Source organism: Telopea speciosissima, chromosome 8 (genome assembly GCF_018873765.1).
Source record: "Telopea speciosissima isolate NSW1024214 ecotype Mountain lineage chromosome 8, Tspe_v1, whole genome shotgun sequence".
NCBI classification, from domain to species: Eukaryota; Viridiplantae; Streptophyta; class Magnoliopsida; order Proteales; family Proteaceae; genus Telopea; species Telopea speciosissima.
Genome location: NC_057923.1, coordinates 47,438,659 through 47,451,401, shown reverse-complemented (window position 1 = coordinate 47,451,401; position 12,743 = coordinate 47,438,659).

The following is a 12,743-nucleotide window of genomic DNA, read 5'->3' as shown; positions in this document are numbered from 1 at the left end:
CTTGCAAAGAGTACACATCACACTCCTTGCCTAGGCAATCCTTACATTTTCTCTTTTGTATTTGTTTATGCTTTTGAGTTTACAAAGCATTGTTGCATTAGCCTAGACTGTACTTAAGTATTGCAAGGATTCTCTCATCCTTTAAAGATTGGGATCCTCTTATCCTGATAAAAAGATTGTAAAGGTGTTCTTCTCACCTACAATACTGAAAGAAAGAAACTAGTGAAATTCTCTCAAGATTGAGAGGAGTAGACGTAGGCTGGTTTAGCTGAACCACTATAAATCCTGTGTGTCCTCTATTTGCGCAATTTATCTTTCTCTATCTTGTCTTAATTCAAGAAAATTTTAAAAAGTACATTATTTCACTAGTGATAACCTATTCACCTCCCTCTAGGTTATCCCACAGAAAGTGTTCTAATATATATATATATTTTTATAAAAAAAATATTAAAAAAATTTTAGGGAAAATTATGCTAACCTCCACTAAGGTTTAACGTAATATTAAGAACCTCCCTTACTGTTTCAAAAATTAACCCTACCTCCCCTACTTTCAAAAATTAATTAACACCATTAGTGAATTACTGTGAAGTGGTGACGTGGAAGGAGTAAATTTTATTGAAACTTGAAACTACCTTTTTTATGTAGTTAAGTACCTATTCTATCCTTGTACACTTTAACCCTAATTATCGTTCTCTTCTCCCTCCCCAATCAAAAAACCCTTCTCAGACGAAGAACCACTAACCTGCAAATTTACCTCCGCTGCTATGATACACTCCGGCAACAACTGAAGAAGAAAGGCTTCACCCCGACGACTACTGTGTTGGGAAATTGGAGCATTCTGGAGTTGAATTGTCATTGTTGGCAACATTACCAGTCATATTGTTGATGTTACACCCGCACCCGAAATACATCCTAATACCCTGGGTCAAATTAGGCTTTTACCAATTGGTATTGCCACGATGGTAATGGCCAACACCTGTTACCTTGAACTTTAAATTTCCATTATACGTATCCCCTCGAAGACCTGAAAGTACGGGTCAAAGCCCCGCAACTTTCCTTGAGGTTTGGGCCCTGACAGCAACAACGAAGTCACGAACGGACTCACTATACTGGTTTCGTTCATGGATCCGTCCGTATTGTTTCTTGCCCTTTTAATGTATTATCTTGTGGGACCCACGTCCCCGTGTTTCGGACACCATAACTAGACCTTCGGACAAGATGGACTCCCACCCTTACCTTTAATTGGTTAGTTGGGCCATGAAGGTGGACCCACAAGACTTAACTTAAATAAATAATGAGTTCCTTGCCAAACAAGCCCTAGAACTAATGTGCCCTTTATAGGACCTTAGGCTGACCCAAACATGTCCTAACTAAATAGACTAATTAGGGTTTGTGACCCTAGCCAAACAGGCCCTAAGGCCCATTTAAACCTAAAAGATTATCCTTAGTCTTAGGGACACTTGGGCAAACAAGACCTAAGGCCTCTTTTGGTCCTTAAAAGATAGGGCTTAGCCCCATATTCTCTCATCTCTCCCCCTCCAAACCAAAACCGTGGAGGAGGAGAGGAAAGAAAGAAGAAGAAGAAGTAAGGAAGGGGAATGGGAGGGGAGAGGAAGAAGATGGAAGGCATGCCAAAGGGGTTTGGCTGCTCTACCTCCCCTCCTCTTGTTGTCCGGACAAGGATTGAAGAAAAGAAGAAAAAGGGGAGAAGGAGAATGGAGGAGGTGGATCTTCAAGGCTGGCTAGGGCTGGGATTGGAGCTCCACTCACCAAGGTATGCTCTAACTCTTGGTACCTCCCTCTTCTCCATTTACATTCTTGATTTGAATAGGTTTATTGATTTTAAGCTAACCTAGGGTTCCATTTGGGACTCAAGGTGAGGTTTAACCCTTAAATGAGGCCCTATTGATGAAGACCAAGCTCTAATGTAGGCTTCTATCAGCCACCTTATAGCCTTGTTGCAAATTACCTGGTTTGAAACCACCAAACCCTACATTGGACCAAATGGAGTTGGATCCTTGTGTGATCTCGGATCCATGAGGTAGGCCTAGGTTCAAGAGACCCTAGAAGGGCCTAAGACACCCCTCCATGACCGTGAGTGCCATGTGAACTCCAGGTTCCAAGATTGAGGAGAAAACCTTAAGAAATCTCTGAAAGAACTCTGACAGACGCACGAATGGAGTCACCATCGTGGTTCCGTCCTTAAGTCCGTCTAGTATATCCTAGTAACTGGGATCGAGCGGATGCAGGGACGGATTTACTCTGTTGCCTCCATCCGTGGTTCCATTCACTCTTGGGTATGGCTCAGGGTTTGAACGGATCCAGGTGAAAGTTCCATCCGTGGATCCGTCCCTCGTGTTTTGACCTATTGGCTTGAACAGAGTCAGGGACGGACTCACCCTGTTGCTTCCGTCCGTGAGTTCGCCCGTGCTGTCTTGGTTGCAACTCAACTTTAACTTTGGGGGCATGACATGGGACCCCTCTATACGTCTTTTAATATTTTATCTTGTATTCTTAGGCTACCCATCTCAATAGATAGAAAGTGCACCGGTGAGATTCATATCAACCACGCCGGGTGATACCCGAGTTTGGTGAGTGGGTTTTGGGTGATTTATTTGGGCTTGAATATCTATTAAGCATCTTGTGCATTGCATTATCGATCTTGATTGTGAACGGTTATTAATGTGATGTGATAATGTTCTCTTTATGGTATCGGGTCACGGTGTTGGGTGTACCGGTACCGAAACCCCAAAATTAATTATAAAACTGTTAACTATCATCCTGATCTGCATGCGTCGTGTCATGTTGGTACCTGGCTACTAGATGGAATAGGACATTGATGCACCAGGAATACCTCTCGGGATGAGAGGATTTGCATGTAGTATATCTGTGACTAAGATTCTTGCTCCCTTATGCTACGACTCTTACCAACGGCGATTTATGTGTTGGATAGTCTAAGCACCTGTTGCCTGTGGGGGAGAGAGGCCAAGTCAGGGGTAGTGATGGCTATCGAGGTCTACCACTGGGTGGTCTAATGGCTTCTACCAGTGTAGGCTCCCTCGTGAAAACTGAGGTTTCATTGTGGCGATAAGTTAAGTGGCCCAGAGTGTCTCCTAAGTTATCACAGTAGCATACACTTGACTTAGAATTTGTGTGCTACGTGAAAAATGAATCTAACATTAGCATGCATCATGAACTGTTTGAAATTGCATGTTTGCGTGTATATGCATTCTCCTTTGCTCTCTGATTAGCTTGTGGAGCTAACTCCGTTGCGCAACCTCTTTTTAGTTGATATGCATGTAATCTCTTGATGAGCACCTATGGATGCGAATCAAGTGGAGCCAGTGACTTGGACTTAGATGACGATGTACACCCAAGAATGGTGCCCTTGTGGCATGATTTAATTATTTATTTCTGTATTCAGCTTCATTCGTGTATAAACTTTATGTATAATATACGAAATGTACCAGATTGACACGGGATATTGTAACTATAACATATGTTATCATTAGAGAACCGATGCTCGGTATTTGTATGATTTAAAATGATTTACGCTTCCGCTAACTCTGTAATTGGAACGATTTATTCCATTTGGATATATCCTCTGACATTATCATGCATTAATAATTGGATAGACTGTGGCTCGGGACACTGTATCTGTGATCTTGGTAGTATTGGAATGACACCTGTCATCCCAGTCACCCCTTTTCTTGTAAAATATCCTTTATTGGGATGGGGGCGTGACAGAGTGGTATCAGAGCGTGATGCTCTGCACCGACCACAGTTTGGCGTAACCTCTTGATTTACTCTCAACAATTAGGACTCTAATTTAAAAGTCTCAAGAGCATAAATAAGTGTATGCAGACATAGGAGAAGACTGATTGTGGTGCAATTGGGAACCTAGAAGATAATAGGCATATATGGAATCTAGGACTTGGAGCACATGTTGAGTGATAACTATGATACTGCTTTGTTAGGCCCTAAGAGAGTAATATATGGGCAATTGCAATAACAACGCACAATAATCAATAATGATCTAAGTAAAAAACCCAAAACTTAAGGGAAATAGGTAAATATATAAACATATATATATATAACCAAATCCAACTGTCAAATTGTTTAGATTCCTCCCTTGGAGGTAATTGTATCCTTCCTAACTCAGAATATCCACAACCACCATTACCAAACTTCCCAAACCAGCTGATAAAAAAAAAAAAATAAAGGAAAGTTAAAAGAAAAGATTTCCAACAACATTCGATTCAAGACAAGTAAAGAAAAGTCCAGATTAAGACAACTTTAATTCTGAAGGAGAAGCGGGCTAGTCTTCCATGCAGTCATGATCATCAGTCCTCTCGCTACCACCGTAATAGAGGAAGGTGTTGATGTCATTTAATTCCTTCTCCATCCTCTCAAGGCACTGATCCTGAGAAGAGAACTGCCTCTTAACCTCTTCAAAACCCTCCATCATCCTCAGGTTCATCCGCCTGATGGCCAAAAGAACATCACCTCCACTTCCCTCCCCAACACTAGAAGCCCCTGCAGAATGTGGCCTGGATCCCATGAACTCTATATCCTCATCCTCATCATCAATCTCTTGGGGTTCCCCTCCCTCCCCATATTTGACTGGCTCCCCGGAGCTGTAATAGCCACAATACAACCCCATCCTTTATATTGCATTAAACCCAAAAGGCCCTTCGGAGCTTGTTTCTTTGGGTTCATGATCGAGGTCTATCCCAAAGTAAAGGAAAATCCGGGTGAGTAGTTTATGGTATGGCAAGGTGTTCATGCGGCGAGGATTGGCCACCGCATGAGCCATGTGCTGAATAATCACATAAGGAAGACATGTCTACTGACCAGTATAAAGAGAGTACGCCAATGCTGCTGCCATTAAAGGAGGTTGGGTGTTGTGTCCTTTAGAGGGCGCCAAGTTGGTCTTGGCAATAAAAGTAAGAACCCCCTGAGAGGGGGGAAACCTTGAAAGATCCTCATTTTCATCGGACTTGTTATTGGTGAGTGCCCTGTACAACTTCTAACTGTCTGCAGGGGACAGACATCTGTTAGGATCGTTGCCTGGGGCATAAAAGAACCTATCCCCTTCTACAGAAATATCCAAGAGTATCCCTAACTCCACTTCATTAAAGGCAATAGTGATCCCCTTCACAAATGAGGTCAACCTAACACCTTCTCCATCTTCTTTGACTAGCACCAAGTTGGAATAAAACTCCCTAATCAATGTGGGATAGTAGAAGTCTGGGTAGGTCAACATACTGCTCCACTTCAGCTTGCCAAACCTAATGCCCACCTTAAAGGCAATCAATTCTTCCTCTACCATATCCCTCTCCACCAAAATCTTTCTGTTATGAAGATGCTCTCGGTAAATTCCCTCGGTCTCCGCTGATATAAACCTCCCCACATTGAAGGTGAGAGGGGGAGCTGGCACAACGGCTAAATCATTACGCCTACGGGGAACCATAGATACTTCCTACACATAAGAGACCACCAAAAAGGTAACAACATTGAGCCAAACTGGAGTAAATAAAATACGATTAGCAAGTACAAATATAAATACAAATGCCTATGTTGTATGGGAAATTATTGGATGAGAAGGGTTACATAATGATAAGATAAGACATGATTACCATTTGGAAGTATGATTAACTTGGGGAAAAGAGATAAGATATATATATATATATAATATAATCCATATGAAATCCCTAGAGTATAGGCATGAAGGGATGAAATCGATAGGGACAACCTATACTCTCGACTACCCTATACCCCCAATCAAATATCAAACAAGTAATTTGATTAAATGAAAAAAAAAATAGTAGCATCAAACGGTTAGGGCTTGATTCGACTAGAAACCCTAGTCTCAATCGATTTTGGCATGATTCCGGTGTTTACATGGTTATGAGGATGCAATTTAAGGCAGTATATACACAAAAACTTGAAATAGATATCCCTAATCTATGGGAAAGAGGAAGAAAGTGGAAAGGGCATAACTGAAACCCTAGAAATGGAGAAAAGATATGGAAAAGAGAGAGAAGCAGGGAAGGATCCCTTACCTTGAGACAATAGTGATGAGTCTAGATGCCTTGGACCTTGAATCCACTGAGAGGAGGGGCAAGGGATGCTCGAACGAAGGTATCTTGGAGAGTTCTTGCCCTATGGTTCTATTCTTCCCTCTTAGAGCCAAAATGAGTTTGAAAACTCGTGGCTCTGTTTTTTATAAAATTTTGCGAACGGACACATAAATGGATCCACCATCGTGATTCCATCCATGGATCCGCCCAAAAAAAAAATTGAAAATTTTCGTTCCTAGAACTGTACGGAACATTGAACGGATCCAACATCTTGAGTCCGTCCGTAGTTCCGTTCGTTTCGGTATTTTTACCAAGCCTAGCTTTCTACGAACGGACAAATGAACGGATTCATGTTACATAATCCGTCCGTTAATCCATCTTGATTGTTCGCGATGGAGCCGCGAACGGACTCACAGCATTGATTCTGTCTATGAGTCCGTCCGTTTTCTTTTGGGAATTTGAGCCCAATTTGTTTTGAGACCTTATGGCCACACCTATATGCGATGATTATATGCCTACACCCTAGTTTTATACCCATGTTGTTTGGCCCATTCGTGGTTATTTTTTAATCTAATTGTATGTTGAGGTCGAAGTGTTAGGGCCTACACCAGCCGGGCTAGCCAATAGAAATTGGTGACAGACATTAGTATATGTTCTGGCCCCTCTCATGTGAGGGAAAATAAATACCCTTGAAGGTGAAAATCCTTCACCTTCGTGATCAAATAAACCAAAATTAGTCAAGAAGCCTAAACCTATACGATGTAGGATACTTAATGAGAGTATGAAATGTAAATTTGTGTCCAGACAAAACAAGAAGGGCAACAACCTAATGTCGAGCTAGTATTTTAGATAACTTAGTATAAACGACTAATGGAGAGACCTTGTATAAGTAAAAGTCATTTACGACATCTCACAGGCTAGTGACAACCCAAATTATAAGTTTTGCTTGGTTCATCCAACCCTTTTATTTAGATCCATAGATGGAGTCTCAAGTCGTGTTTAGACTTTTCAAATGACCTAGTATACCGTACCTAAGACTTGCCTACCCTTATGAATTAACCTTGACGGTGGATACATTCTTGAAGATGTAAATATAATTATTGAATTTGCTTTGTACTTATGTATATATGATGGCTTTTATGTGACCTTGCCTCGACCTCACTATATTAGCTAGTTTGAGCCCCAACCTTGATCAAGTTGATTGTGGGTTAGTGGGCAATGAATTTGACAATGACCAGGTAGGCTAATTATTAGGACTTGCTTAAAAGAAATGGCTTAAACCAAAACTTGTAAAAGATTGTTTGGTTCTCGGAAGAGGACCGTTGTAGACTTTCTCTGATGGGTTGACGGAGTTGTAAATTATGAGGTGGTGAAGGCTGAAACTAAAGGATGTAATAAGACGTTCTCCGATAACAGATATGAATGGGGTAATGGGTCACCAAATGCATTCCCTCCGTACTGGGAGTGAACAATAGGAGATTCCATCAATATTCCAAATCATTCTAAAGTTGGGTTAGGTAATAAGATAACCTGAAGTGAAAGCATTCAGAATATGAACCCTGTGTTAAGGACTAGATGAAGTTAGACCCTGTAACTCAAGGATGACCAAAGTGTAATACCGACCTGATCTGGAAGATCAAAGGTACCTATTGTTCTTTATAACTTAACCTAGTGTTTGAGGCCCTATGTTTCCTGGGATATTTTAATCATCGACTCTTAACCCAATTGAGCTCGGGGTTACTGTGAACCTCACCCCCTGTGGTAATATGACTCTATAAGGAAGAGGAATTGTAAGTCCTGACTTGCCATGCCATGTAGGCAATGCCCCACCTTAACGGCCCCTGACTTAGGCGGTGTAGTGGGTGACTAGAGGTGTTGTTATTTAATAGTCCTCACCTATTGAGACCTTTAGACGCGTCAAATTTCAAAGGCAAAATTTTTATAAGGTTGGGGGAATGTTACACCCGCACCCGAAATACATCCTAATACCCCGAGTCAAATTAGACTTTTACCAATGGGTAATGCCACGATGGCAATGGTCAACACTTGTGACCTTGAACTTTAAATTTCCATTATATGTATCCCCTCGAAGCCCTGAAAGTACGGGTCAAAGCCCCACAATTTTTCTTGAGGTTTGAGCCCTGACAGCAGCAACGGAGTCACGAATGGACTCACTAGACTGATTCCGTTCATGGATCCGTCCATACTGTTTCTTGCCCTTTTGATGTATTATCCTGTGGGACCCACATCCCTGTGTCCCGAATACCATAACTAGACCTTCGGACAAGATGGACTCCCACCCTTACCTTCAATTGGTTAGTCGAGCCATTAAAGTGGGCCCACAAGACTTAACTTAAATAAATAATGGGTCCCTTTAATTAGCTTGAGCCAAACAAGCCCTAGAACTAATGTGCCCTTTATAGGACCTTAGGCTGACCTGAACATGTCCTAACTGAATAGACTAATTAGGGTTTGTGACCCTAGCCAAACAGGCCCTAAGGCCCTTTTAAACCTAAAGGACTATCCTTAGTCTTAGGGATACTTGGGCAAACAAGACCTAAGGCCTCTTTTGGTCCCTAAAAGATAGGGCTTAGCCCCATATTCTCTCATCTCTCCCCCTCTAAGCCAAAACCGTGGAGGAGGAGAGGAAAGAAAGAAGAAGAAGAAGCAAGAAAGAGGAATGGGAGGGGAAAGGAAGAAGATGGAAGACATGCCAAAGGGGTTTAGCTGCCCTACCTCTCCTCCTCTTACTGTTCGGACAAGGATTGAAGAAAAGAAGCAAAAGGGGAGAAGGAGAATGGAGGAGGTGGATCTTCAAGGCTGGCTAGGGCTGGGATTGGAGCTCCACTCACCAAGGTATGCTCTAACTCTTGGTACCTCCCTCTTCTCCATTTACATTCCTGATTTGAGTAGGTTTCTTGATTTTGAGCTAACTTAGGGTTCCATTTGGGACTTAAGGTGTGGCTTAGCCCTTAAATGAGGCCCTATTGATGAAGACCAAGCTCTAATGTAGGCTTCTATCAGCCACCTTACAGCCATGTTGCTAATTACTTGGTTTGAAACCACCAAACCCTACATTGGACCAAATGGAGTTGGATCCTTGTGTGATCTCAGATCCATGAGGTAGGCCTAGGTTCTAGAGACCCTAGAAGGGCCTAAGACACACCTCCATGACCATGAGTGCCATGTGAACTCCAGGTTCCAAGATGGTGGAGAAAACCTTAAGAAATCTTGGAAAGAACTCCGACGAACGCACGAACGGAGTCACCGTCGTGGTTCCGTCCGTAAGTCCGTCTAGTGTATCCTAGTAACTGGGACCGAATGGATGTAGGGACGGATTTACTCTATTGCCTCTGTCCGTGGTTATGTTCCCTCTCGGGAATGTCTCAGGGACCGAACGGATGCAGGGACAGATTTACTCTGTTGCCTCTGTCCGTGGTTCCGTTAACTCTCGGGTATGTCTCAGGGTTCGAATGGATGCAGGAACGGATCCAGGTGGAAGTTCCGTCCGTGGATTTGTCCCTCGTGTTTTGACCTATTGGCTTGAACGGAGTCAAGGACGGACTCACCCTATTGCTTCCGTTCGTGAGTCGGCCCATGCTGTCTTGGTTAAAACTCAACTTTAACTTTAGGGGCATGACATGTGACCCCTTTATATGTCTTTTAATATTGTCTCTTGCATTCTTAGGCTACCCAGCTCAATAGATAGAAGGTGCATCGGTGAGATTCATGTCAACCACGCCAGGTGATACCCGAGTTTGGTGAGTGGGTTTTGGGTGATTTGTTTGGGCTTGAATATCTATTAAGCAATCATTATCGTGCTAGTATATGAGTATAAGCATCTTGTGCATTGCATTATTGATCTTGATTGTGAACGGTTACTAATGTGATGTGATAATGTTCTCCTTATGGTATCGGGTCACGTTACCGGGTGTACTAGTACCGGAACCCCAGAATTAATTATAAAACTGTTAACTGTCATCCTGATCTGTATGCGCTGTGTCGTGCTGGTACCCGGGTATTAGATGGAATGGGACGTTGATGCACCCGGAATACCTCTCGGGATGATAGGACTTGCATGTAGTATATCTGTGGCTAGGATTCTTGTTCCCTTATGCTATGACCCTTACCAACAAGGATTTATGTGTTGGATAGTCTGAGCACCTGTTGCCTGTGGGGGAGAGAGGCCAGGTCAGTGGTAGTGATAGCTATCGGGGTCTGCCACTGGGTGGTCTGATGGCTTCTACTGGCGTAGGCTCCCTCGTGATAACTGAGGTTTCATTGTGGCTATAAGTTAAGTAGCCCACAGTGTCTCCCAAGTTATCACAGTAGCATACACTTAACTTAGAATTTGTGTGTTAGGTGAAAAATGAATCTACCATTAGCATGCATCATGAACTGTTTGAAATTACATGTTTGCATGTATGTGCATTCCCCTTTGCTCTCTCACTAGCTTGTGGAGCTAACCCCATTGCGCCACCTCTTTTTAGTTGATATGCAAGTAATCTCTTGATGAGCACCTATGGATGCGAATCAAGTAGAGCCGGTGGCTTGGACTTGGATGATGATGTACACCCAAGAATGGTGCCCTTGTGGCGTGATTTAATTATTTATTTCTGTATTCATCTTCATTCATGTATAAACTTTATGTATAATGTATAGAATGTACTGGATTGACACGGGATATTATAACTATAACATATGTTATCATTAGAGAACTGATGCTCTGTATTTATATGATTTAAAATGATTTACACTTCTGCTTAATTGGAATGACTTATTCCATTTGGATACGTCCTCTGACATTATCATGCATTGATAATTGGGTAGACTGTGGCTCGGGACACTGTATCTGTGATCCTGGTAGTATTGGGATGACACCGATCGTCCCAGTCATCCCTTTTCTTGTAAAATATCCTTTATTGGGATGGGGGCGTGACAGTTGATGTGACAATGGCCATTGATGAGCTGGAAGTGTTGGAATGGTCAAACAGACAACTATACAGTGCCAAGGGCATTTTTGGTCATTTGGTAGGGTTACAGAGGCATACAGACATGTTGGACACCATTTGATAGTGTATTAGGTCCTTACAAAGTGTTTGGTGATGGCCCAAAGCAGCAGGTGAAGGTTTCATACTGTTAAAGTTGTGATTTCATAGGTTCATGCAATGGCAGTGACTTTAAGGCCATTTTTGGAATGTTTAATGGAAATTTTGGGTGAGGTGGTCTTCATGAGAAATGTAGTTCGTCGCATTGTGGTTCCAACGCAACCAGAGTCATGCATTTCTGAGTTTGGATGAAGGAGATATTGAGTTTTTAGGATCATCACGCAAAATTGAAGCAAATCTGGATTAGGCCTAAAGACTCTATACTTAACCAAATTTTTTAAGTTTTTAAAAGGGGAGCTCTCAGTAATACTCTTTTCTTCAGGTTTATTGCAATATAAAAGTTGGTAACTGAATTGAATAGTTCGTTAGATGGTTTTTGTTGCCAAGGATGCTAGATCGGCGATTACATATAAGGCGGAGAAGGGCGTGCGTTTAAGATTCTTGCGCCCAGCCTCTGGTTGGTTGGATGTATGGAGCTTTTGTATGCTCAATACATGGAATCATGATCTGGTTTGATGTATGAGCATGAAATTATTCGGTGTGTGCACATGTATTGAGGAGATTCAGGAGATTCTAGTTAGGAGAAAAATGTTAGTTGATAAAAAGCATAAAAGAATATTCTTATTTTTTAAGCAAAAGCAAAATGCATGGACATCATGATGACATCATCAAGCAATGTTGTCAAGCAACCTTCTTTTTGAATCGGTTCGTTACGCACGGTATATCACAAGTGATCCTCATAATTATAAATTGTGCCATTGCTTTCCTGTTTTGGAGCATCTAACTTTGAAAAGTCGTATCTCACTCGTTCGGACTCTGTTTTGCGAGGCACGAAGTGCGTTGAACTCACAAAGAGGAGGAGAATGTCCCAGCAAGAAGAAAATGTCAAAATTGCTCAGATGGAGAGGTGTGCATAAATAAGCAAGAAGGTGGTGTTTTCACGAGTTTCGTGCTTGTTGTGAGTCGTGCAAATTTTTGAGGACGTTCTAGAGGAGGTGCTTGCTGTGTATTATCCTACAAGAGGTAATCCTCATCCGTAAATCCCAATTTTTGTTCTTAGTTGTTGTTTCTGAATTAAAAACCTATGGAACCTGTGTAAGCCTTATTGGCAAAATTGTTGGGAAGGGATTTACATTGTTAAATTTTATCATGCTATTGTAACTCTATCAAGTGGGGGCTTGCATAGAGATTGGGGTTGTTGCCCTCGTTTGTGTGGTTGTACAAACTGAAGCAGGGATTGGAGTTCTTGGGTGATTGTAGTCACTGAAATTAGTTGAGTATCGTGCAATATACGAAACCCTGGTTAGGGTATTGCACCGTGGACGTAGGCATATTGTTGAACCACATTAAATACTGTCTCTCTTCTATTATTTTTATATGTGTATTGGAGTGTTATCTGACTATAGAATGGGTGTGTTTACCTGGGAGGCCTAGCCAATTCATTGGTTGTGAGGCAAGGTAACACACGAACTGTAGACTAGTCAAATTAGGGTGCCCCCAAGCCAGTCAGTGTGTGCACAGGGAAGTAAAACAGAGATACAGGGATCATAGT